Source organism: Callorhinchus milii, unplaced genomic scaffold (genome assembly GCF_018977255.1).
Source record: "Callorhinchus milii isolate IMCB2004 unplaced genomic scaffold, IMCB_Cmil_1.0 Scaffold4, whole genome shotgun sequence".
NCBI classification, from domain to species: Eukaryota; Metazoa; Chordata; class Chondrichthyes; order Chimaeriformes; family Callorhinchidae; genus Callorhinchus; species Callorhinchus milii.
In genome coordinates, this window is record NW_024704745.1 from 25,046,514 (window position 1) to 25,071,209 (window position 24,696).

A 24,696-nucleotide genomic window follows, 5' to 3' on the forward strand; every position below is an offset into this window, starting at 1 on the left:
CACATTCCTTTTTAAATTTACTTTGCAGCTTTTACAATGTTTTTTCTATTATTTCCAATGTTTTCTCTATTTTTGTTTCAAATCGCTTTGTTTTTATAAAATATGTGGGGAATGACCAGTGGCTGGAATTGAACAACTCTCTCATTGTGTTTCCTTTCATAAATCAAAGCTTTCTGCTTTTCCACACCCCAAGAATAAACTCATGGTGGATGGCAAAACAAAGCAGTCACTCCTTCCCAATCGCAGTAACCAGGATCAGATTTCTACAAAGCAAAATGATCCAGTTGTGAACAGTGTAGGAAATCAACACGTAATGAAAAATTCAGTGTTTATAACTGCTACACCATTTAAATTTGGAAGACCTTTCAGTTTTCTACTAGCAAGTTACCAAGTTTTTTGTGCCACATGATGTACATTAAAATAAATCCTCACTGTTCTTTTACCTAATAGCTGGTATTCTGGTATTTTTATTAAAACGCTACACCTTGTTTTACACCAAAGTTACCAAATGGTGCTTTAAAATATTTATGAATTACAAGACAGATCGTATAAGGATCTTACCAGGAGATTTAAGCCTATACATTTCATGCCTTAGGGGAAATGTCACTAAGTTTATCGAATAAACATCGCAAGATCCACTTCAGCACACCAAGGTATTAGGAAACAGAAGCGAGGATTTATTTCTATGTACATCATGTAGCACAAAAACTTGGTAATTTGCTAGCAGTTGCAGGACGACAGTAAAATTGATAGTGACAATAGACAGTGAATTGTCGGGGTCATTGGGGCATCTAAATACCATTCCATCATAAAACTACCGTACTTCTAACTCTCAGAAACCAAACCACATGATCAAGTTATACATGGCTACTACCTGTATTGTCTTTAGTAAACAAACATTCTCAAGATATAGAAATATTACTACAAAACTCAAATTAAAATTGTTCAACAGACTGAGATGTTCACACAAGAGCCTGACCCCAACTGGGATTCATACAGCGATATTCAGGAGTGGCAGTGTCTTGGAGTGCTTACGCAGGCTAATACTATCACAGCAAGGTCACACCTAAACAAGTCTTTGTTTAACCCACTTTTCTTCCTGCACATAATACTTTTGGATGTCTCCATTCTGTGAAAACAGAGTATCACGTGGATGTCAGCATGACAATTTCAAACTTGTGAACCCAATAAACAAATTTCTTTGCTCATATATTACTCAGTCAAGTGAACCTGTTGTTGAAATGCATCATGCTGACACCCATTAATTGGAGAAGATTCAGACCTGAATGATAATTAGCAGCAGTTTTGTTAGTGTGCAAAGATTAATTAAACATCTCATCTATTGCCTGAATGCTGCAAAATAAGCAGGCACTATGAACTAAAAGCAGTCATTATTGTGATGGGGGAGAAAAGATCTTAATAAATTCAGATAGACGGAAGCTAAATTAATTTTATATTTTTTATTTGAAAGGAAATTAAAATTATCTTTCAAGATCTTGGAAGTAATTACACATTTCAGCTTAACTGAGAATTCTGTCTGGAACAAACCAAAGTTATTTGATAGTCGCTCATATTGTACTCCCCAAGAAGGCAAGGACTATCAACTTAGTTAACTAACCTACATACTCAAGAATCTAAAAATGGGGAAGTTAAATAACAAATATAAGTGAGCAGATCATAGACAACAATGTAAGTTTTATTTTGAATACTATAGACCATTATCAACACTGTGAATTGGTACACTTTTTTAAAAAAAAACACAATATACCAAGATGCAGCACTCTACTGTTGGATGCAACATTAATAAAGTTCCTCTATATTTATGAACAATATGCCTTAATGCCAATTTCTTTTGTACAGCTGCAATATAAACATTCAACTTGTTTTGTGACACCCAACTATCACACACATGCATCAGGAGAATGTGTCATAGAGGAACCAGGATCAGTAAACCAAGCTGGTTTCCCCTTCCCTAACCCTGGGAAGGCCAGGGTCAACTTCTCAAGCAGCCCCACCAGCAAACTGAGCGTGGGCCAGGATTCCAATCCTGAAACTGAGATAGCTTAATTAATTTTACAAAAGTCAAAACCATGACCCATCTAAAATTCCAGGCACGGAAGGACAGTGTGTTAATGCACTTGGGCATAGGCTGAGCCCCACCAGCAGATTTATTTTCTCCCCTTCCACTAATCCTGAAAATTGAAAATAAAATTGTATAAAATGTTCATAATGCAACAGATACTTTACCATGCTGGAAACATTGAACAACAAATAATAATAATCCTTCATTTGATATACCACCTTAGCACATCTTCGAGATGTCTCAAAGAGCTTCACAGAATATACTGTAAAATGAATTGACTGTATATTTTGTGGGCGAAACGCAGCAGCAAATTGCACAAAGCAATGCATTAAATTTAACTAAATGACTATTAAATCAGTTTTTTTTTCATCTTGGGAATTTTGTCGGCTTATTAATTCATATCACTCCTACAATTAAAATCCTCATTCATGTATCAAAGTATAACTTCTTCAATGGTTTCCTCAGTAGTCTCACTAACTTAATTTACCAGAAGCTTGAACTCACCCAAAACTCTGCAAACCTGTATTCTTTCCAGCACCAGGCTCTGACCACTTATCCTTGACAGATTCACTGGTTCCCAGTATACCACACATTAAGATTCCTATCCTAACCACCAAATCGGTTTCTGCTCCTGGCTCCTCCCAACCTCTGCAATCTCTTCTAAACCACTACTCCTGCCCATACTCTGCTCCTCAGATTCTATCCTATTGCTTGTTCCTTATTCCCTCTTACCCCTTCAGTACCACCACTGCCCTCTGAAACTCTTCAAAAATTCTATACTTTGTTTCCTCATCCCTACGTCAAACTCCTTCTAAAAACACATCTTTTTAACTGGCCTTTTGTTCAACATCCAAAATTCTTTTCTTTTTCCTGCTCTGGATCATAATTGTTAAGCACCTCAAGACACTCGTCCTACATGAAAGGCGATATCTAAATACAACTTGTTGTTAGTATTGAATATTGACCTCTTTCATGGTCTCAAAATAAAAAAAAGGCAAATGTCAGCCGTTTTCCCACAGTCAGTTAAACACTAGTCTGGGAACGGCACTACTGACCTTTCATCTCCATCTCTCTCCCTCCAAAAATTATTCCATAATCACAAACATTCACACAGCTTAAAGCAAATGTGGGAATCGGAACTGAGCTAAATACATCTTGAAGAACTGGAAAAACTATCAAATAATCAGAAATAATAATAATAATCCTTGCATTTGATATAGCATTTTTCACGTCTTCTGGACGTTTCAAAGCGCTTCACAGAATATGCTGAAAAGTGAATTGACCATATATTTGTGGGCGAAACGCGGCAGCCAATTGCGCACAGCAGTGTCCCACAAACAGTTGTGGATTGAAAATGACTAATTTATTATTGTTTTGTTTTGGAGGGATTTTTATTAGGCGTGTGGAGTAAGGAAACTTGCCCAACATTTCGCCCTGCCTGGAATTGAACCCAGGTGCTTGCAAGGCGAGTGCTCTAACCACTGAGCTACAGGACTCCATGTTCTATCACCGCACTTAATACTCAAAACAGTTTGTATAAAATGTGAATTTGGTTTTTCGAGGGAACCGTAGTATCAGACACACACACGCGCAAAACTTCCCTCAGAGAACAACCTTGGTATTTTGCCCACAGAGGAAAAAGCACCTTTAAAAGCAGCTAACATTGCACATTTTAATAACTCAAAATGCCCAATAATTCAATACCATGTTATGTAATGCACACAGGGTACATTGCAAAAGAATGCAGAATTTCCAACCCGATTACTTCTACACTCACTATTCAGCAATCTTAACCTAGGGCTTTCATATTTTTAAAAATGACAGAAAGAAGTTTTTTTTATTGCTTATAAGAGAAACTATAATCAGACTCAGTAAATTGATTGTAATATACATTCTTTATATTAGATGTCACGCAGCAGTCACTGCGGAGGGGGGGGGGAGGGGGGCAGGGGAGAGAGAAAAAGCATTGACACTCTCAGATTGCAACAACTACATTTAATCACCAAAGACATTTTAAAATCATGGCCTCAAATTCAAAAGACTCCTTTGTAAAGATCTTGGTTGAATTCAGCCTAACCCTTTAGATTTGTTTCATGATAAAAATGCACACCAAGCACATGCAATTTTGTTGGGTTTTTTAGATAAGAAGAAACCCTTCCTTTCTGAGCACACAATGCACATCATTTTTTCAGTAGTGCACTATTCAAAAATAAGTGAATTTCTCCCAATGTTCTGGCAAACAATCCCCCAAATAAAATTAGTTACTCTCAATTGGCTGTTTGTGGGGCAGTGCTGTGTGCAACTTGGCCACCGTGTTCTCTCACAAAATGTAGTTACTACACTTTACAGCACATCCTAGTATTATTATCATCATCATCATCAAGAGCAATTGCTGCTCCAATGGATTGGTAGTTGGGAGTCNTTTTTTCCAATTTTCAGAACAGCAATTACTGCTTCAATCAATACTAAAACAATTAGTCTTCACCATAATATTCTCTGAATGAGTTACTCATAATATCTACTGGATGAATCTATTCTGCATTGTTCATTAGAAGACTGGAATGATTATTGGCTAGGAAAAGTTAATAATTATCACAACTGAATATATGCAACCTATTACTTCCTAGTAGTCATAGACTGAATGCCTTGAGACATTATCCTATGCGAATGGAGCTAAATAAGTGAACGTAGTCATCAATGCTGATCACTCCATAAACGATGGAATCAAAATAATCTTGCCGTATTAATACCATGGAAGAAAGTGAACCAGCTGTCCTGATGCAGTGTACATCCCACCCACAAATAATCCAAAAAAAGTGAAGTCTACATTATTTTAAAAATGATAGACACAATCCAGGCTGAAATCACATATCAGCGTCTGCATGGCTGTGAAATACTTTTCATAAGTTTATTGCAGTCAATGCTAAACTATCTCCTCCGCTCATCTATTCTTCTTCAGAGGCACATGATGAATACCTGCCACATAAGGGGGCTGGAAATGCCATCTTCAGCAACCCAATTAGGGAACAGCAAAAGGATCGATGTTCAATCACTGAAGTTTCCATTCAGTGGGACACAATTGAAAGGATCTTGCTACGGCTTCAGTTTGGTTCAACCATGGGAAATCAAAGCACACTTAAGATAAATGCTAGCGATTATGAGAATAGTCAGTGAAATTCAGTACTAGACATATTCTCAATCCATGCGCAGATCCAATTGAACTGGGCTGTAATATGAAGAAATATTATGTCCATGACTGAGATTACTAATGATGTCCAATAGTTTATGGGAGATCCAGAAATTTCTGGGTCTGGTCAATGTATTAATATCCTATTCTTTGCTGTACATCACTGCATCCCATAAGAATCGTTCTGCTGGGTCAAAGGAGTTTCTTTTGCTGATGGATGGCAGATCTCATGGTGGACAGAAGGTTTTAGTTCAGCTGATCGCTCGACTTGAACCAAAGTAGTATCAAATTTCACTGCATGTTACTGGAGTACACCTTATTCGTTTACTGCAGTAATTCATCATGTTAGTCACAATATGTTAAATACATTACTGTACAATTCAAACAGAATGATAGACGGTCAGGGATTCGTTACAGAAATGACAGTCTGGGATTCATTACAAGTGCAGGAGGTACAGTTTTCACCTCACATTAGGCTCAGCAGAAACCATTGCTCCCAGTTCTGGATTGCAATCCCACGCTCCAACCCAAATAAACAAAAAGTCTATCCTGCCTTGGAGCATTACCAGTATTGGATTGTGTGCTATGAACTTGCATATACTGTAATAGGCGCTGGATTCAGAACGACAATATTCCCCCATTTGAAACCATTACAGTTAGAGAGGAGATGTCAATCCAATTTTAAAGTTGGAAATTGTGCAATTGAGATACGAGAGACAAATTAAGCTCTTGATAAAGGATCGAATGGTTTTATCCAATAGGAAAAACATAATTAACATACATGTCAAATTGGGCTTCTACCCAATTCCAGCTTTCTGTGCCATGTGGAAATATTTCCAAGGCATTCTGGCTCATTGCCTTGAAGTTTCCTCAGCTCCTTACTGACTTTCAATCACTACATTTTCTTGGCAGCCTATTGCCCTTCACAACTGCTCAGAATATAGATGGACTTTCAATGGCCTCTGACTCCATATTAACCAATTTCTGGAAATCTTAAAATAAATCATTTTTGGCAGCCTATAATTATTTTGCTGAAGAACTGCATTGCCAAGTAGGGGACCACAAGCCATTAAGTAGTTTAGTAAAACTCAAGACATTCACTTGAAAACAACTTGGAAAGAGTTCCACATATTGCAGAACACTGAAAGCAGCATTCAAGCAAAAAATCCTCAGTATGCAAGAAACTAAGAGATTCTGAACAGTAATCAAATGAGTATTTTGGTTATCTAACAAGCAATTCATTCTTTATAACATGCAGCACCAGCAAAAACAAAAAAAACACTAAATGAAAATAAAAAACCTATTCCATTCCAACACAAAAACATAAGCAAAAAAAGAGCATTTGCTATAAATTACTAATATTCAAGCTTCTGTGTTAAAATTCCTCCATAGGACCTGTTTTGCACAGGCAGCAGATAGTATGCAGTAATGGGACTGGATATACACAGTCAGTCGCTGATTAGTCGATTTTAGACACTCTTGGAAAGCCACCTAAAACTGAAGACCTAATTCTCCACAATCTCAGAACTCTCACATTATACAAAGAATCCACATGACAAAAGCACATGTAAAATCATGTGCATGTTTTAGACATAGTAAAATCCTGATTAAACTAATAATAAATATCCTGAATATATACATGAGTGGAATGGGACATCTAAAACTATTTTTTTTATGTTTGCTGGGTTGATTTTAACCAAAATATACACTTAACAGTGTAAACAAAAATCTTCCCCTTCCAAAAAAAGATATTTATGTATTTTCAATAAATGGAACCAATAAAAATCTATGCCTTACCGAACTAGGATCACAATTTACATACATGAGATGCATGTTACTTTACCTTAATAGTCAATCACCACACACAGGGGCATTGCAAACCACAGGCTGATTAAAAGCTCTGCCAGCAGTTCTTAACTTAAATGCACATTCGCTTCACTATAACTCACATGATGGATGACCAGTCATATGGATTCATCCATGTTTTGTGCTCATGGATTAAATCTCAACATTTTCATGGTTGATAGGCTACAAAGATCCTCACCCCATTTTTCCCGGTGGGGGAGACAATGTTGGGCAGCAGTTTCCTCAGGCATTGACAACCATCTGGTTAGTGCCTCTCAAACATTCCTGACTGTAACACGTTAACATGAAATATGCTTTATTTGCAGGCAATTAAGTACAGGAGGAATCACAACCAAGCTGGACCTCATCCTCAGTGAATCAGGTGCATTCTCCATCATACGACACTGGATTATGGTCAAGACCAGAAAATCCAACTTTTCTCTTTTCTCCATCTCCCTAACCTGCAGAGAATAGCTATAGTACCCGTACACTTGTTTGAAATTAGGTAATTAAGACCACAGATGAAACTTCGGGCTTACTGATCTGTACAGCTCAATGCCACATCATCTGGTATATTTACCCACTGAACTGCCTCAGGAATAGTTTTATTTTAAAACAAATTACTGTTCATCTTGTAACCAATGGATGATTTATAGAGCACTTATAAGATTCACTAATGATACTTTTGAAGTGCATTTTGAACAGCCTAGTCTGCACATGAATATCCAGTCCTGATATCCTGGCTTATTGTCTCAGCTACTGTCAAGATGAAGAAGCCAATGTAAACCAGGAGTTTCCCTGGAGGACAAAAGAGGGCAAGAATGCTGAACTGATGCTGGAGCTGGAATGAAGAATTAAGAAAGCACCGTTAAAAATCAAATAAATATTAATCTCAGTTCCAAGACTTAGGTAGGTTCCAATGAGATGTCAGGAGTCTCGCAAGCCACGTGCTACATATAGCATTTCATGAAGAAAATAATTCACATCAGGAGGTAATTATGATGATTACACTTGGTGACTAATAAATCTTAAGAGAATCACAGAAAAATATTGCAAATGATTATTGCACTCCAAGTGGTAGATCATGAATACAATATAATTTCAAATTTGAAAAAATGTAGATTAGATTTTTTTTCAAAAGCCACAGTTAAGAAGAATTCTATACCACTCGTAAGGAAAGGACTTACATGTTTTCAGAACAAGAGCAATGTACATAACTTTAATTTCTGCATGGAAACACAAACTTTTATGCCACCAGCAATTATTCAATGGCATTTTGCTGTTCCAAGACAGAGCAGATTAGTGTCGTGAAATACATCAAAACTAATAATAATCCCTCCAAAAACAAAAACAATAATAAATTGGTAATTTTCAATCCACGACTGTTTGTGGAACACTGCTGTGCACAATTGGCTGCCACGTTTCGCCCACAAATATACGGTCAATTCACTTTACAGCATATTCTGTGAAGCGCTTTGAAACGTCTAGAAGACGTGAAAAGCGCTATATCAAATGCAAGGATTATTAGATATTATTATAATAATTTGTACGGAATTGAAAATAGGCTTTTTTGTAAAATTTTAGACAAATAGCTTTAGAAAATGGTTTCCAGGAATAAATCTAAAATATTTCAATAATCACTTCGAAAAATTATTTTTCACGTAATTTTCGTTGGGAATCGTAGCTGTATATATTCGATAATGCACCATGAAACACCAGATGCACGCAATTTCAAGTCTAATATGCAGACTTATTTTCAAAAATTAATGGTTTTAGCATGTTGAGGACATACAAAATATAAATTTTCCTTTCACAGATGACTATTTAAGCATTACTCTGGCCCTGCAATTTCAAGCCTCCTTCAATCATAAAGCCACTGTAATTAGTGACCCAAGATGCACATAATTTCTAAACACTATCCATGTTCTCAAACACTCACCTCTTCTGGAAAGCGTAAATGTGTTCTATAATGAAAATATTAAGGGCAACATTTTTGGTAAACTTTTTTTTGATTAATCATTAATTTAAAACCACAATTTTCATAGTGACTGGAGCTTCAATGCCATTTTACAGTTTAAGTTGCTCCTCATTCACTCGGGGAAGTAGCATCAATATTTTTCTCCCTCATTGTTCAGGTACTAATTTATCTACTACCTACTTATCTGCACACTGCTGCTTTTGAATCCCTGCCCTGCAGAAGCAGTGTCACATTTATAAGCAGCTAAATCTCATTATGTACAATATGTATAACAATAATGATTTTTTTTTGGTCAGCCGGCTGTCTGACATCTGCGGAAGCCCATCCAAACAAATCTGAGAATTCCATGCATCCCATCTACACATGGAAATCCCAGAGATAGACTGTTGGACTGGTATGCACACACTCTCCCAGGAGGGACCCAACCTGATAACCTAATTCCGGAAAGTATTAGGCACAGCTGATTCAGCGCCTTATCACATTGTCAAAGCGCTTCACAAGATATACTGTAAAGTGGAGTGACTGTATTTTTTGGACAATTTTTCCTTCCCTTGCTATTTTTCTCATTGATAAACTTGATTAATTACTAATTTTTATTTAACATTAGGGATCAGTTTGGCTCAGGTGGCAGCACACATTGCTGAGTCAGAAGGTTATAGAGCTTGAACTAGTATCGAGACTTTGAGCTCATAGTCAAGGCTATCTCCTTGGCCATCAATAATGCAGCCAGTTCCTTCTTGCAACTGCCCACACCTTTTTCATCATGTCCTCCCTGGGTAAACTGTTCCAAGTTCTAACCACCCTCTGCACTGATTAGATAAATCTAACCTGTTCATTCATGCTTTTCCTTGGGACGTCCTCCCGACATGAAAGGCGCTTATAAATGTAATTTTGTTGTTGTTGTTTCCTGAGTTTTTAAGACCATAACATAACATGTAGCAGCCAGGAGTAGGCCATTCGAGCCTGCCCTGCCATTCAATCATGGCTGATCTTCTAATCTAACTCCAGCTAATAACCTAACCCTGCCTTATCCCCATATCCTTTAATCCCTTTTGCAATAAGAAATCTATCTATCTCAGTCCTGAATATGTTCCAAGGACTGAGCGTCAACGGCCCTTTGGGGTAGCGAGTTCCATACATTCACCACCCTTTGAGTGAAGAAGTTCTTCCTCAACTCAGTGCGAAAGGGCTGGCCTCTGATTTTAAGGTTGTGACCCCTGGTTTTAGTTTCTCCAACCAGGGGAAACAATCTCCCACTATCTACTCTATCATGCCCTTTGATGATCTTATAGGTTTCTATCAGATCCCCTCTAATTCAACAACAACAACAAGATTCCATTTATAAAGCGCCTTTCATGTCAGGAGGACGTCCCAAGGCGCTGCACAGTTGGGTCATGACCCGAGCAGGGGGGAAATGGTCAGGGTGAGGGGAGGGAAGGGAGGGAGCGAGGAGGGGGAAGAGAGTCGAGAGGGGAGCTGAAGGCACGGTCAAAGAGAAAGGTTTTGAGACCGGCCTTGAAGGAGGAAAGGGAGGAGGCGGCGAAGGCACTGGGGGATGGAGTTCCAGAGCCTGGGGGCTGAGAGGCTGAAGGCCCGACCACCGATGGTAGGGCGGTTGGGGCGGGGGACGTGGAGCAGACCGGAGCCGGAGGAACGGAGGGTACGGGCAGGTAGGTAGGGGGATAGTAGGTTGGAGAGGTAGGAGGGAGCAAGGCCGTGAATGGCCTTGTAGGTGAGGATGAGGATCTTGAAATCAATCCTCTGGGGGATGGGGAGCCAGTGGAGGCGAGCGAGGGTGGGAGTGATGTGGTCGCGAAGTCTGGTGCGGGACAGTACACGAGCTGCAGAGTTCTGAATGACCTGCAGCTTGTGGAGGGAGGTGGCGGGAAGGCCGGCGAGGAGAGAGTTCCCATAATCCAGCCTTGAGGTGACAAAGGCGTGAACTAGGGTTTCAGCCGCGTGAGGGGTGAGGTAGTGCCGTAGTCTGGCGATGTTCCGGAGGTGATGGAAGGCGGTGCCAGTTGTGGTGCGGATGTGAGGGAGAAAGGACAACTCAGGGTCGAACAAAACGCCGAGGTTCCTGACTGGCTTTGAGAGGTGGAGAGTGCAGCCTTGGATGCTGATGGTGTCAGCGCCTGAGGTGCGGAGGCGCTGACGTGAGCCAATCAGGAGGGCCTTGGTTTTTCGCACGTTGAGCTGAAGAAAGTTGTCTCTCGTCCAGGACTCGATGTCGGACAGGCAGGCTGTCAGGACATCGGTGGTCGTGGAGTTGAGAGTAGAGGAGGAAAGGTAGAGTTGGGTGTCATCCGCATACATGTGGAAGTTAACTCCATGTCTGCGGATGATGTCACCGAGGGGGAGCATATAGAGGGTGAAGAGGAGGGGACCGAGGACAGAGCCCTGAGGGACACCACATGAGACAGTGCGGGGGGTGGAGGAGAAGCCATTCGTCGAGACGAAGTGAAGACGGTGAGAAAGGTACGACCTAAACCATTCAAGGACAGTGCCTTGAAGGTTGAGGTGGGAGGACAAGCGGTGGAGTAGAATAGCGTGGTCGACCGTATCGAATGCTGCCTAATTCTTCTATATTCTATATTCTAGAGAATATAGGCCCAAATCTGTCAGCCTATCCTTGTAACTCATCCCCTTCATCCCTGGCAAGTACATCTGTCCTTAAATAAGGAGACCAAAACTGCACACAGTATTCCAAGTGTCCTAATACAGATGCAGCAAGACTTCCCTACTCTTATACTCTAATCCTTTCATACTGAATGCTAACATACCGTTCACCTTCCTAATTGCTGCTGCACCTGCAGACTAACTTTCTGTGATTGGTGTACAAGGACACCCGAGTCCCTCTGGACGCTAACATTTTCCAATCTCTCCCCTTCTAAAAAATAACCCGCTCTACTGTTTTTGCTACCTAGGTGGATGACTTCGCACTTCCCTACAGTATACTTCATCTACCAACTACCTGCCCAACCACCTAACCTATCTATGTCTCGCTGCATTTTTTTGATGTCATCCACTGTGTTGACACTTCCTCCTAGTTTTGCGTCATCCGCGAATTTAGATATATTAACTTTGATGTCCTCATCTAGATCGTTGATGTAGATGGTAAATAGCTGAGGCCCAAGGACTGATCCTTGTGGCACTCCACTAGTCACATCCCGCCAATCTGAAAAGGACCCATTTATCCCTACTCTTTGTTTCCTACCCGTTAACCATTCCCCAATCCACGTTAATATGCTCCCCCCAATTCCATGGGCCCTTATCTTTTGGACTAACCTTTTATGCGGCACCTTATCGAATGCCTTCTGGAAGTCCAAATAGACCACATCCACTGATTCACCCTTATCTAGTTTACTCGAAATATCCTCAAAAAACTCTATGAGATTTGTCAAACATGACTTCCCTTTTGTAAAGCCATGTTGACTTGGCCTAATTATATTGTGCTCCCCTAAATACCGCACTACCACATCCTTAATCAATGATTCTAAATGTTTTCCTATCACTGATGTGAGACTAACTGGCCTATAGTTCCCCATCTTTTCCTTTCCACCTTTTTTAAATAGTGGTGTGACATTTGCGATCTTCCAATCCATGGGGACTGTTCCAGAATCCAAGGAATTTTGGAAGATCAGACATAAGGCCTCCACTATCTCATAAGCTACCTCTTTTAAAACCCTGGGATGCAAGCCATCCGGACCAGGGGATTTGTCACTTTTTAGTGCTAACAGTTTCCCTAGCACCAATTCTCTACTAATGAAAATTTCCCTAAGTTGCTCCCTGTCCTTATCCCCTTGGTGCATCTCTATTGTTGGCAGACTTGTTGTGTCTTCTAGGGTGAAGACAGATGCAAAGTACCCATTTAGGGACTCTGCCATGTCCTTATCCCCCATTACAACTTCTCCCGTCTCTGACTGAAGTGGACCTACATTTACCCTCACTAGCCTATTCCTCTTAATGTATTTGTAAAAACTTTTACAATCAGACTTAATGTTCCTAGCTAGCTTACCCTCATACTCCTTTTTCTCGCTCTTAATGAGTTTTTTAGTTTTTTTTGCTGGTTTCTAAAACTCTCCCAATCTTCAGATTTGCTGCTTTTCTTGGCAGTTTTATAAGCTTTTTCTTTTAATTTGATGCTTTCCCTAACTGCTCTAGTTAGCCACGGATGAATTGCTTTCCCTGTGGTACTCTTATTCCGCAAGGGAATATGCGACCGCTGAGAATTTTGCACTACATCCTTAAATATTTGCCACTGTTGGTCTACATTTTTACCTCTTAATCTTATTCTCCAGTCTATTTTACCTAAATCTTTCCTCATACCTACAAAATTAGCCCTATTTAAATTCAGAATACTTGCCTCGGATTTAACTATATCCCTCTCTAACTTAATGCAGAATTCAATCATACTGTGATCACTCTGCCCCAGAGGATTCTTAATACCTACACTGCCAACTAGCCCTGTTTCGTTACACAAAACAAGGTCTAGGATGGCCTGTCCCCTAGTTGGTTCCTCGGCATGCTGCTCTAGAAAGTTATCTCTCATACACTCAATGAACTTTTCTTCTAACCTACTTTTGCTGATTTGGTTTTCCCAATCTATGTGGAGATTGAAATCACCCACTATTATCGCTTTACCTTTCCTACATGCTCCACTGATTTCTTGATTAATACCTTGTGCTATATTGTGATCACTGTTTGAGGGTCTATAAACCACTCCCATTAATATTTTCTGCCCTTTATTATTTTTTACTTCCACTCGTACTGTCTCGACCTCCTGGTCATTGGATTTCAGATCCTTCCCACTGTTTTTATTTCATCCCTAATTAACAGGGTTACCCCCCCCACCTCATTTCCCACAGTGCCTATCTTTCCTGTAAACCATCACCCCTTGACCAAGATTATCAAAGTATTGAAGTGTAACTTGTCTGTCCCCTCCAGTATTCAGAAATTCTGAGCCATATTCAGATGGCAGCTATCTCACCTCCTCAGACAGGAGGTTGCTTGTTTTACTTTAAGATTTTGAACAAACAGTTTAGGTGGACACCCCAGAGCATTGTTGGGGAGACATCGTTCTTCAGATGAGATGTTAAATGACGGTTGACTAATACGTTAGCCACAAATGGTGAATTGAGAATACGCTCGTGGTGAAATTGCATTTTTAATTAGTAAATAAAAAGAGTGAAATAGACACCGTCATCAGGCATGTGATCTCAACACTAGGATGAAAAATTCTAATTACTTTAAGATGAAAAAGATGGTGTGNTTTTTTTTGATCGCTGTATGGGATTTACTTCCTTGGATATCTGCTAAAATGGTGTGAAACACAGGTGAAAATGCCAGATTTCAGCATCATAGAAAAACTAGCAATCGGGCGGGTCAGCTCAAAAGATCAGAGTAACAACAACTAAATTACATTGGTATAGCGCCTTTCACATTGGAAGAACGGCCCAAGGCACTGGAAAGTCAGTGTTTCAGACCAGAGCTGGGGGTCGGGATTGGGGAGGGTGGAAGGCAGGAGGGGAAGCAGGGTGATCGAAAGCATGGTCAAAGAGGACGATCTTTTGATGGGTCTTGAAAGAGGCATGGGTTAGTTGAATAGTCGCTCACCATATCCAGATAGTGTGAGGCAGCATTAAACACATCAAACAAGGTACTGGGCTGCAGTGCCCAAAATCAGCCAAGTTCAGATACTTACAGCTGTTGTACCGGGTACAATGAAAAGTATTGACAAAACCATTCCTTATAAAAGTCACTGCACTATAGCACAACACATTTTTAACCATAACAAAAAAGCTTTCCAAGAGCTGACTCTTCAGAAATTATGCAGATTTGCGCTTTTAATGGTTATCTTTCTCTTAAGGCACAGACAGTTGTGTGTCTGAAATGCAGATGGAAAACAATTGTTCAGCTATACGCAGCGCTTAGGATACGCTTGCTTCACTGCCTACTCCAACTTGTTGCCAATATTCCCAGGGGTCTGTTACAAATCTGCAGCGTCTCTGTGTCTGAAACAAGGGCCTCGCTGCTTGCTCTGCATTCCAGCAACTGTTGGTGATAAAACACTAAACAGAAAAGCTGCAGCGACAAAGACTGCACGTGTGAATACTCAAGCGCATTTATCCTCTCTTTTAGGATCATCGATCATTGTAATTCTACTAAAATACTACAGAAATTCAATTTATCGAGCCACTTCCTCCTTTGCATCTTCTCCTCCCCCGCAGCATTTGAACGCACTCAAAATAAGTCTTACTGTTAATGTTGTAGGCATTTTACTCAAGCAGTATCCTTTTAAAGCCACCCATAAGAATACTGTTCTCTTTCTATGGGTAGAACTAATTACTGCTTTACATTGCTGCATGAGAGGCAGTATTACTTCCAATAGCATGGCAATTTAGGAAGTCAGATTTTATTATTGCTCATTCAATCGTTCTCACCAGGGAACTGAGCAGAACTCTGCAACTGCACGAATATCTGCCAACTGACGTTAGATTTTTAATGCTATTAAAAAAGCATCTGTATTCTAAAAGTTAAGTTTCGCCCACAAATATACAGTCAATTCACTTTACAGTCTATCCTGTGAAGAGCTTTGAGACGTCTAGAAAATGTGAAAAGCGCTATATCAAATGCAAGGATTATTATTAAGTTCCGAGCACAGGCCGAATCGATCCCACCATCTGCATTTGTCAGAATCAATGTCCTGCTGAAACAACCACCTCACAGTGGCCTCAGCAGCAGGACTTTAGCATAGTTTTACATCTTGTGCCTCAACAAATTTATACCAGGGTTGGGGAGGGGGGAAAGAGGGGTGATTGTCTGCCAATCACTGTACAAGCTCTTGTGACGTATGCTGAGCACATTACCCTCGGCTGAGTGAAGCTCTTTGAGAGGTCCTCCCAATGTGACAGGCATTATATAAATATAAATTGTTGTCATTGTTTTCAAATAGTTTATTGCAAAGATGACTTTCTTCGGGAAACAAACTTCTTCTCTAGTTAAAACTATTAATTTTAACAGTGAATAAAATCTGTGTTGCAGGGCGAAAACACCAGTTGCTTCATTTCAAATGTATGCAACAACTGATATTAGAAGTTCAAAAGTTTAATGATCTGCAGTTATTAAGCGCTAATAAGAACTCTGATACGCTACCCTGTGTAAAGGGGACTCTATCAATGCAAGCTGTTTTTATTATACATTATTATACACAGCATTTCTATATGAAGAAAGCTTAAAAATTGGTTCACAGAATACAGCATTTACAATAGTATACCATTTGCAGAACGAAAATAAATCAAGCTCGATTGTGTATATGGTGCATTTCAAGGTCTTGCAGAAAATCTGTACATCTGCTATTTTACAGGACATGTCACTGCAAAGTAAACAAAGGGTATTCAAGAAATTTTAAATGTCATGGATTGTAATATTTTAAGTAAAATAACTATATTCACAACATTTTTTGTTAAAAAGTATGACCAATTTTTAAAGCAAAAAATATAAAACCTCATCAAATTTACTGTGCACGACACTTCTGATTTAAGTGTCTGTGAAAAACGTAAGTCTCTTGTCTAATTAAAACTGCATGAAATGCACTCACCAAAACAAACATCTCCCATCCAAATTGCCATCTGCTATACAGAAAATCTATTTAGTTTCAGATATTAATAGAAAGTTTGCAGAATTTAAAGTTATTCACCCTCAGGTCAGGAAAGCATGTTATTTCGGTATATCTCAGGAGTGAATATACAACTGCAATTTCCAAGTTACTTCTGCTTTTTAACTTTTGAAGCAAGAGACTGACATTAGTGTTCTGAGTCTGAAGGCACAATGAGGGATTTCTATGAGTCATATAAAATAGTGAGGTTTAAGATCTATTGCCTTACAGATTAGCAATTTTAACACCATAGGATAGATTCTACAGCAATAATATTCATACTCAAAATCAACTCCTAATTTTCAGTTCTGCCCACTATAATTTCGCCGCTGTTTGGAAATGTTCTCACACGTTAGAAATACTGACAACAGCCACAATCTTTCACAGGACTGAGAAACACATCTAAAAGGTGGACTAGGCACCTTCAAAGCAGCAGTACCTTTGAAGTCAGAAACAATGTTAGCAGCTTCATTTTCCCTCCCACGCAGAAGTGGAAACTATCTACACAGGTCGATTAAAAAAAACATGCAGGTCTTGGAATATTTCCATTTTAGATAAAGCTATGTTTGTTAAATAGCACTAGCTGATGTGTATTTGGTTTTGTTTACTGGGTTTCACTACTAAACTAGTGAGGACTTTCTGCTCGTATTGAACTGAATTGGGATGAGTTTGGAATGAATCCCTTGATTGACAGAGGCATTTGCTTAAAGTTCTGTAGCGGTTCCAGTCAGATCTTTAAACCAGACTTACTGGAAATTTCAGCTCATCACTTTACAGACATTAATGGCTTCTTCAAAATTCCCTAGTAGATACAATGAGTAAGTTTGGCTGCAATTCAGCTTTGTTGTGTTCCAGTCATGTGCGATACAGCCATGCAGATCTTTCTTCTGCACAACTATTTCATCATAGTCAAACCTTGCTTATTCCATCAATACCCTAAAATGATTCGTCTTGTAGGAAAGTGCTGCCAAAGTGGTTAGCAAGGTTGCATATAGGATAACAGATAGGTAGCAGTGAGTTACAAGACAATAAATCAATTGAATTACTCTGATAGCATTATAAATCACAAAAAGCAAAGCTTAAGCTGTTTATGAATGGTCAAGAAGACCATAATATTGCTTCAATTCACCAGCGATTTATATGTTCCTTTAACGTTTAAAAGAAACAACATTCCTATGATAGCAGGTAGCAGGTTTGGCAAAACACTTAAAATTTGATATAGCACCATATGACATCAAAACGTCTCAAAGCACTTCGCACAATGAGTGCACAATCTAATAATTATGTTCAACTCCAGTTTTCCATCAAACCCCACATCAAGTCCATTGACAAGAATGCTTTTCTCAATCTGCAGAACTTTGCTGACTTATGCCTCCAGCTCACTTACACCATCACCCCATCCCTCTGCTCCTGAAATTCTCATTCATGCCTTTGGTATCTCAAGGTTAGACTTCATGGCAATCTATCTCTACAAGCACCTACTCCAGTCAATCCAAACATCTAAAACCCACATTTTTTCCCTCACCAGACTCCAAAAAAGCATGGTCGAAATGATAAGTCTTAAGGCGGGGAGGGAAGTGAAGGCAGAGGGATTCTGGAGTGAAGTTCTAGAGAGTGAGGGTAGAAAAGGCTGAAAGTTCGCCCACTGATGGTTATACTGATGCGGGGGGGGGGTACATGAAGGAGGCTGGTGTTTGCTGAACAGAGGGAGCAGTAGTCACAGGAGGTTGCAAATGCAAAATCAGGATGCGATTTGAAAGTGAGGTCAAGGACCTTGAATTTGATCTCCTGAAGGATGGGGAGCTAGTAGAGCCGAGCAAGGATGTGGGTGATGGGCTCACTCACGGAGGGCTGTGCAACAGAGGACATGGTGATCTAGAGAGTTCAAAACCCTTTGAAAATATCACTTTACATTGCACACACTACAAAACTTGCTAGATATTATTACAGTACACTTCAAAAGTCTCCACTGATAACTTCAAACCACTTATTTCCCCCATCTCTCCAAACGATACTGACCTTTGCTAGATAAGTTTCTCAGGCATGAACCACTCTTCAATACCTAAATCTCTTCTCCCTTCACTCACTCACACACACACCTTTCAACTGGGAAAGGGAGCACTGGATAGCAATCAGGAGTAAAATTCAGATTATTTCCAGGAGGCAAAAACACAAAACTCTAAATGCAGCCAGATTGATATTAACTAATTTTGTACAGATCAAGATGAAATAGGACATTCCTAGTCTGTATTGCTCAGTCAGATTGAACAATAACTTTACCAACAAAATTCTTGGAGTGGCTCAGTGACAATTTTCAATATTATGATTTTTTTCCCCTCCATCAAAGAAAACACAAGAAAGAACTTTCTGCAGAATGATAGATACTGGTAATATTCCCCTCAGGATCACTATGCACAATCAAATGTTTTGTCATTTATCAAATGAACAGCTCAAAGACATGGTAGTCTCAGACAATGCAGATACACAGCACACATCCACAAGATTTGTAAAGATTTCACGTAATAATCAATACTGATGATGATCTTAGAATTATGCCTTCAGCTTTATAATGGATGATATTCACCTTCTAATCATGATGTACAGATTCTGCAAAATATTAAGTCCTTTTGATAACAAAATTTCTTTGAAATTGCCAGTCATTAGTCATATTCTTCCATCCCCATTCTTTCTAAACAAACCTCACCATGCTTAAAACAAGGAAAGGAAAAAAACAAGGAAATTGAAATTTATACCTCTGCTGGCCAAATTAAATAGTTTGTATATTAGATGTTGCTTCTCTGTGTAGGATCAGCTGACATATTATCTTAGCACCCATGCAAAGGCAAAATTCCACCAATGTTTTTTGTAAATACAGTTCTGTGCACAACATAAGAATGTACTTGACAGTGCACATTCTAGTAGAAGATTGATATTTTTTCTCTCTGAATTGAAGCCAGAGGGCAAAAGAGTAGCCATAAAAGAACCTTGGTTACCTGTAGGACATAGTGTGCAATGTACAATTCAATTGAAACAAAACAAGAAAAAGGCTGAAAACCCACATGTGATCAGACAGCTCCTGTTAGAAAAAAATAGATTTGTGTTGATAGGGTTCACCCCATTATAAGTGAAACATGAAGGAAGCTCCCCATCCATACATATGTCCTCTCCAGTTGTGTCAGTTCTGATAACGAGTCATGGTGACCAAGATCTTAGTTAATATGTTCTTCTTTCAGATACTAATAGAAATGCAGTTTCCACAGCAGGTCAGTTCTTAATGTTCATATTTCCTGCATTTTTCGTTATGATTTATACAATTTAAATGCCTAGAGAAGCCAATAGATAATGACCAAATATAAATAAGAGTGTATTAAGGGCTAACAACACAATCCAACAGTATGAGTTGCTATTGCTTTGCAATCATGATCTTCGAGGTCATTAGATGAAATTGGGAACAATTAAAAAAATACAAAAACTTTAAGTTGCAAGGTTACTAATGAAGTTTGGAAGAATAGTATTTTTTAAAATATTAAAAATAGCAAAATTTCAGAGATTTCAAAATGTGTCTTAAGTTCTTGAATCAAATTAAATGAAGATACTTCATTGTGCTTGAGTGGCAGCTGCCTGTTGCATTCATTAACGTCTCATAATGTAGAAGGCTGCCATCACTTCACACTTAATAAACATTTTTATTTTAAATCAGTACTCCTAATAACTCGACCCAGGCTTAACTTGTCACTAGCACTTAAATCATGATGATGATGATGATATATCCCGGTGGCATTCATTTATGTATGCCTAACTCACCATTCCAGATAATTCGTCACTGAGCCCTTTTTCCTTAGAGTGCTGAGTTATCAGGATTTTACTGTATATAAATGAGTGAAAACTAAAAAGGTCTGAATTAGACATTAAAACACATTTGCAATTCATTCAATGCAGTAATATAATTAAGTAAAGCCACTGCTTTTGAGAAATTATCACCATTTTAAAAGGAGTTGCAATCGCTGAAAAAGAACCATTTGCACACTTTGTCCGGGGTATGTTTCAGAATTCCATTTTGCAAATAAGCTTCAGTAATAAGCGTCAAAGCAAATTATTGCATTTATAGCCATAAAACTAAATGCAATTTAAAAGATTGACTACCCTGCAAAGCCCAAACTGTTCTTAAACAGGTTTGCATTCAATCAATCCACACAGCTGCCCCTTGCAGAACAACTGTCCCAACAAAAGTCTGTCTGCAGGCATCATTGCAAAAAGCAACAGGTGTAAAGAGAAAACAATAGCAAACCTATCTGCCTGTGGCTCTTCTACTATAGGAATGCTGTAGGCTGCTAGATATGATAATACAGTAGTAACTGCTTGAATACAAACTCCATTTAGTCTGTTGACCAAATACCAGTCTAGGCCAATGAATTTTATTAACTAAGCTTGCCATTATAATTAAGTCATTCATCTTTGAGAAGCTTAAAATTAACAGGAAACAAGTATTCAGTGCAAATACCGATTGTGTAAAACTCGCTTAATATATAAAGAAAAGCACAACTTGCACAAACCAGATGAATAATAACAAAAAAAATTATCAGGCTACAATTAAACATTTTAAAATAAAATGTGAGTAATATGAATAATAGATAAAGGTTCAAACAAATTTATGTCTGGACATACACTGACCTTTAAGCAAGACATTAAAAAAAACTTTTACTTTTTTAAAAAATGAAGAAGGAAGCTGCCTATATGTGCTTAATTCAATCAGTGGATTATACTTCCAATAGCTGTGCACTGCCACCTTTTTGTAGCTCACAATCAGTGCAGATCCCTGAAACACAAGCTGATTGTTATCTGCACAATGCAATAAGCTCACAAATCCAGCATTTACCATCTTTGTTCTAAGAGGAACTGCTCACACTGGTGATATTTTGGTCTTTGCTAGTTGCTTTTCATATATTATTAATGTCTACATTTTATCAGCACGGATTGAAAGTTAGAAGACACAGATCCGGCAGGCAGGAATTGGTCTCAAGGGCACGAAGGTAACAAAAACATTATGTTCCAAGTTGTGGCGAAAGTGTAGAAAAAGGCTGTTAGGCTGGGGGACATAAGGAAGGGTGTAGAATGGAAGATGGCTTAAGAAGCACAAAATGCATATTGAAGCCTATGCATACTCAAAGTGTGCAACAGGTTTGTTTGTGCACTTGAAAAGAATTGACGAGCGGAGTACGTATTTTCTCTTTAAAAATAACTGTAGAAACGCAGCTCCTTCTCCCTTGCAGTATAAGCCTGATTTTAATCAAAGTATGATCTAAGCGTACTGTGCACCACGAGACCTGAATGAATGGAAGTCTTATCTTTACAGTCTTGTGCCGAAAGATAATAGTGCAATGGGTAAACAAGAGGCCACCTTGATCCCCCCTCCCCTATTTGGTGTTGTATAAATTACCTGAGCATGAATAAGAGACAGCCAAACGAGAAAAAAGGAATAAATAAAAACTGGCCACAGGTCGCCAAAAGCACTCTGAATTAGAGCGTGCAAATACACTTAATCCTGACACCCGATCTTTTAATGCACACAATGAGAATCGATCTATTGTACGGAAATTTGCCTACTGTTTTACAACTGTTCATATCCACATAGAAATGCACTGCTTCTGTTTTCACAAACAGAATGGCAAAATTGTTGGTGACAGTAATAGCCATCAGCAGACCAATGATAAAAACTAAATTGAATCTAAAACACAGTACATCTTGTGCTAATTCACTTACATTTTAATTTCAGATATACAGTACTACCCGACTCTGCTGTATAAAGACCTGCAATTAATGTAATCCAGCAGGACTTTGACCAGCTTGGTTATTGTTTAAATTCCTGGACTGCATACAATCTCAGCATTTGATGGGCCCCACCTCAGCCCTTGAACTTTGTACAAATCAGTTTGTTCCACTGAAACTGAAGATTCATTGCCCGTTTTTTAAATACTTTGCAAACCATTCAGCCCAGGGAAAAGCAGTTTCATTCCCCCTCCCCCCCCACCCACCGCCCTAATACCTAGCATCAAATAGACTTCAATGTGTGACGACAGATTTGACTAGCTCTGAAATGACTGTTCAAAGATGCAAACAATGTAGTAACCACTACTGTCAATTTTGAATTAACCCACATGCAGGACTCTCATCAATATGTAAGTTTTATGTTGGTATAGATTCAGGTTATACTTCCCCCACCCCCTCCTTCTGTCTCCCACCCACAACGTCTTCAGACAGCAGAATGCACTGTGTGGCAGGTGGGTCCCAGAAATAGTTAAATGCTGCAAAGGCTGCTCTACGTCCGAGATGTGATTGACACTCACTGACTTTGGGACGCCCCAGTCCCCACAAAGTTGGGGCCCCGAGCTCTAACGTACCTCTTTAGAGGCTCCTCATCTCTCAAAAACAAAAACCCATTACCATGCTTACGAGTATCCAAACCAAACTGAGATGATAATAATGATGATAATCTTTGCATTTGATATAGCGCCTTATCACATCTTTGAGAAGTCTCAAAGCATTTCAGAGAATATACTGTAAGGTGTAGTGACTGTGTGCTTTGTGGGCGAAACGCGGCAGCCAATTGCACACATAAATGACGGCAGAGATTTCCATGCATCCCACCTACCCAGAGATCGATTTGTTGGAATGGAATGCACCCTCTCTCTCCCTGACCTCTCAAAAAAATACATAAAATGCATCAAAAAAAACTTTACAAAACTCCCCCCAACTATTCTCTCCATCGTATACAGAAAAACCATCGAGGGCCATGTGTTTTTTTTTAAATATCTATCTATCTATATATATATAAAAAAGTATTTGATTTCAAAAGATGGGGGGGAAAAAACAAAGATGCAGTTTTCCCTCAAACATACATAATGGAGAAAATAAATCATTCAAAATATTTGAAAATGAAAGTTTGCTGGGAATAGAATGAAAAGTTTGCACATTGAAAGCAAGTGACACACACACACCCAGACACACACACACACCCAGACACACACACACACCCAGACACACCCAGACACACACACACACACCCAGACACAGACGCACCCAGACGCACACACACACCCAGACGCACCCACACACCCAGACGCACCCACACACCCAGACGCACCCAGACACACACACACACACCCACACATCCACACACAGACACACCCAGACGCACACACACAGACACCCAGACGCACACACACCCACACACAGACACTCCACACACAGACACCCAGACGCACACACACACACCCAGACATAGACACACACACCCAGACATAGACACACAGACACCCAGACGCACACACACACACAGACATAGACACACACACAGACGCACACACACACCCAGACGCACACACACACACAGACACACACACCCAGACATAGACACAGACACCCAGACGCACACACACACACAGACATAGAGACACACACAGACGCACACACACACCCAGACGCACACAACAAATCTCAGCGAGGATCAAGCCAAGGAATTTGCAGTTTGAGAAAAGGCAGAAAGACTCCGGTTAATCGGCACAGGGGGTGGGGGGTGGGGGGGAGGAGAGGCTCAGAGAGAAAGTGAACTTAACAAAAAGTTTTTGCTGTGAAACTAATAAGCGGTTCTTGTCGCCCCCAAAATCACAAACAGACACAGACTGCAGAGCCCGAACAGAGAGGAGCAGAGCGGCCAGAGGGGAAACACCCCAACTCCAGGTCACACACACACACACACACAGGGAGAGCCGGACACACACACACACAGGGACACACACACAGGGAGAGCCGGACACACACACACACAGGCACAACATCACACACACAAAGGAAAAGGACATACAGAGAACACCACACACAACAGGCACAGGGACAACAACAGGACACACACACACACACACACAGGGAGAGCCGGACATACACACACA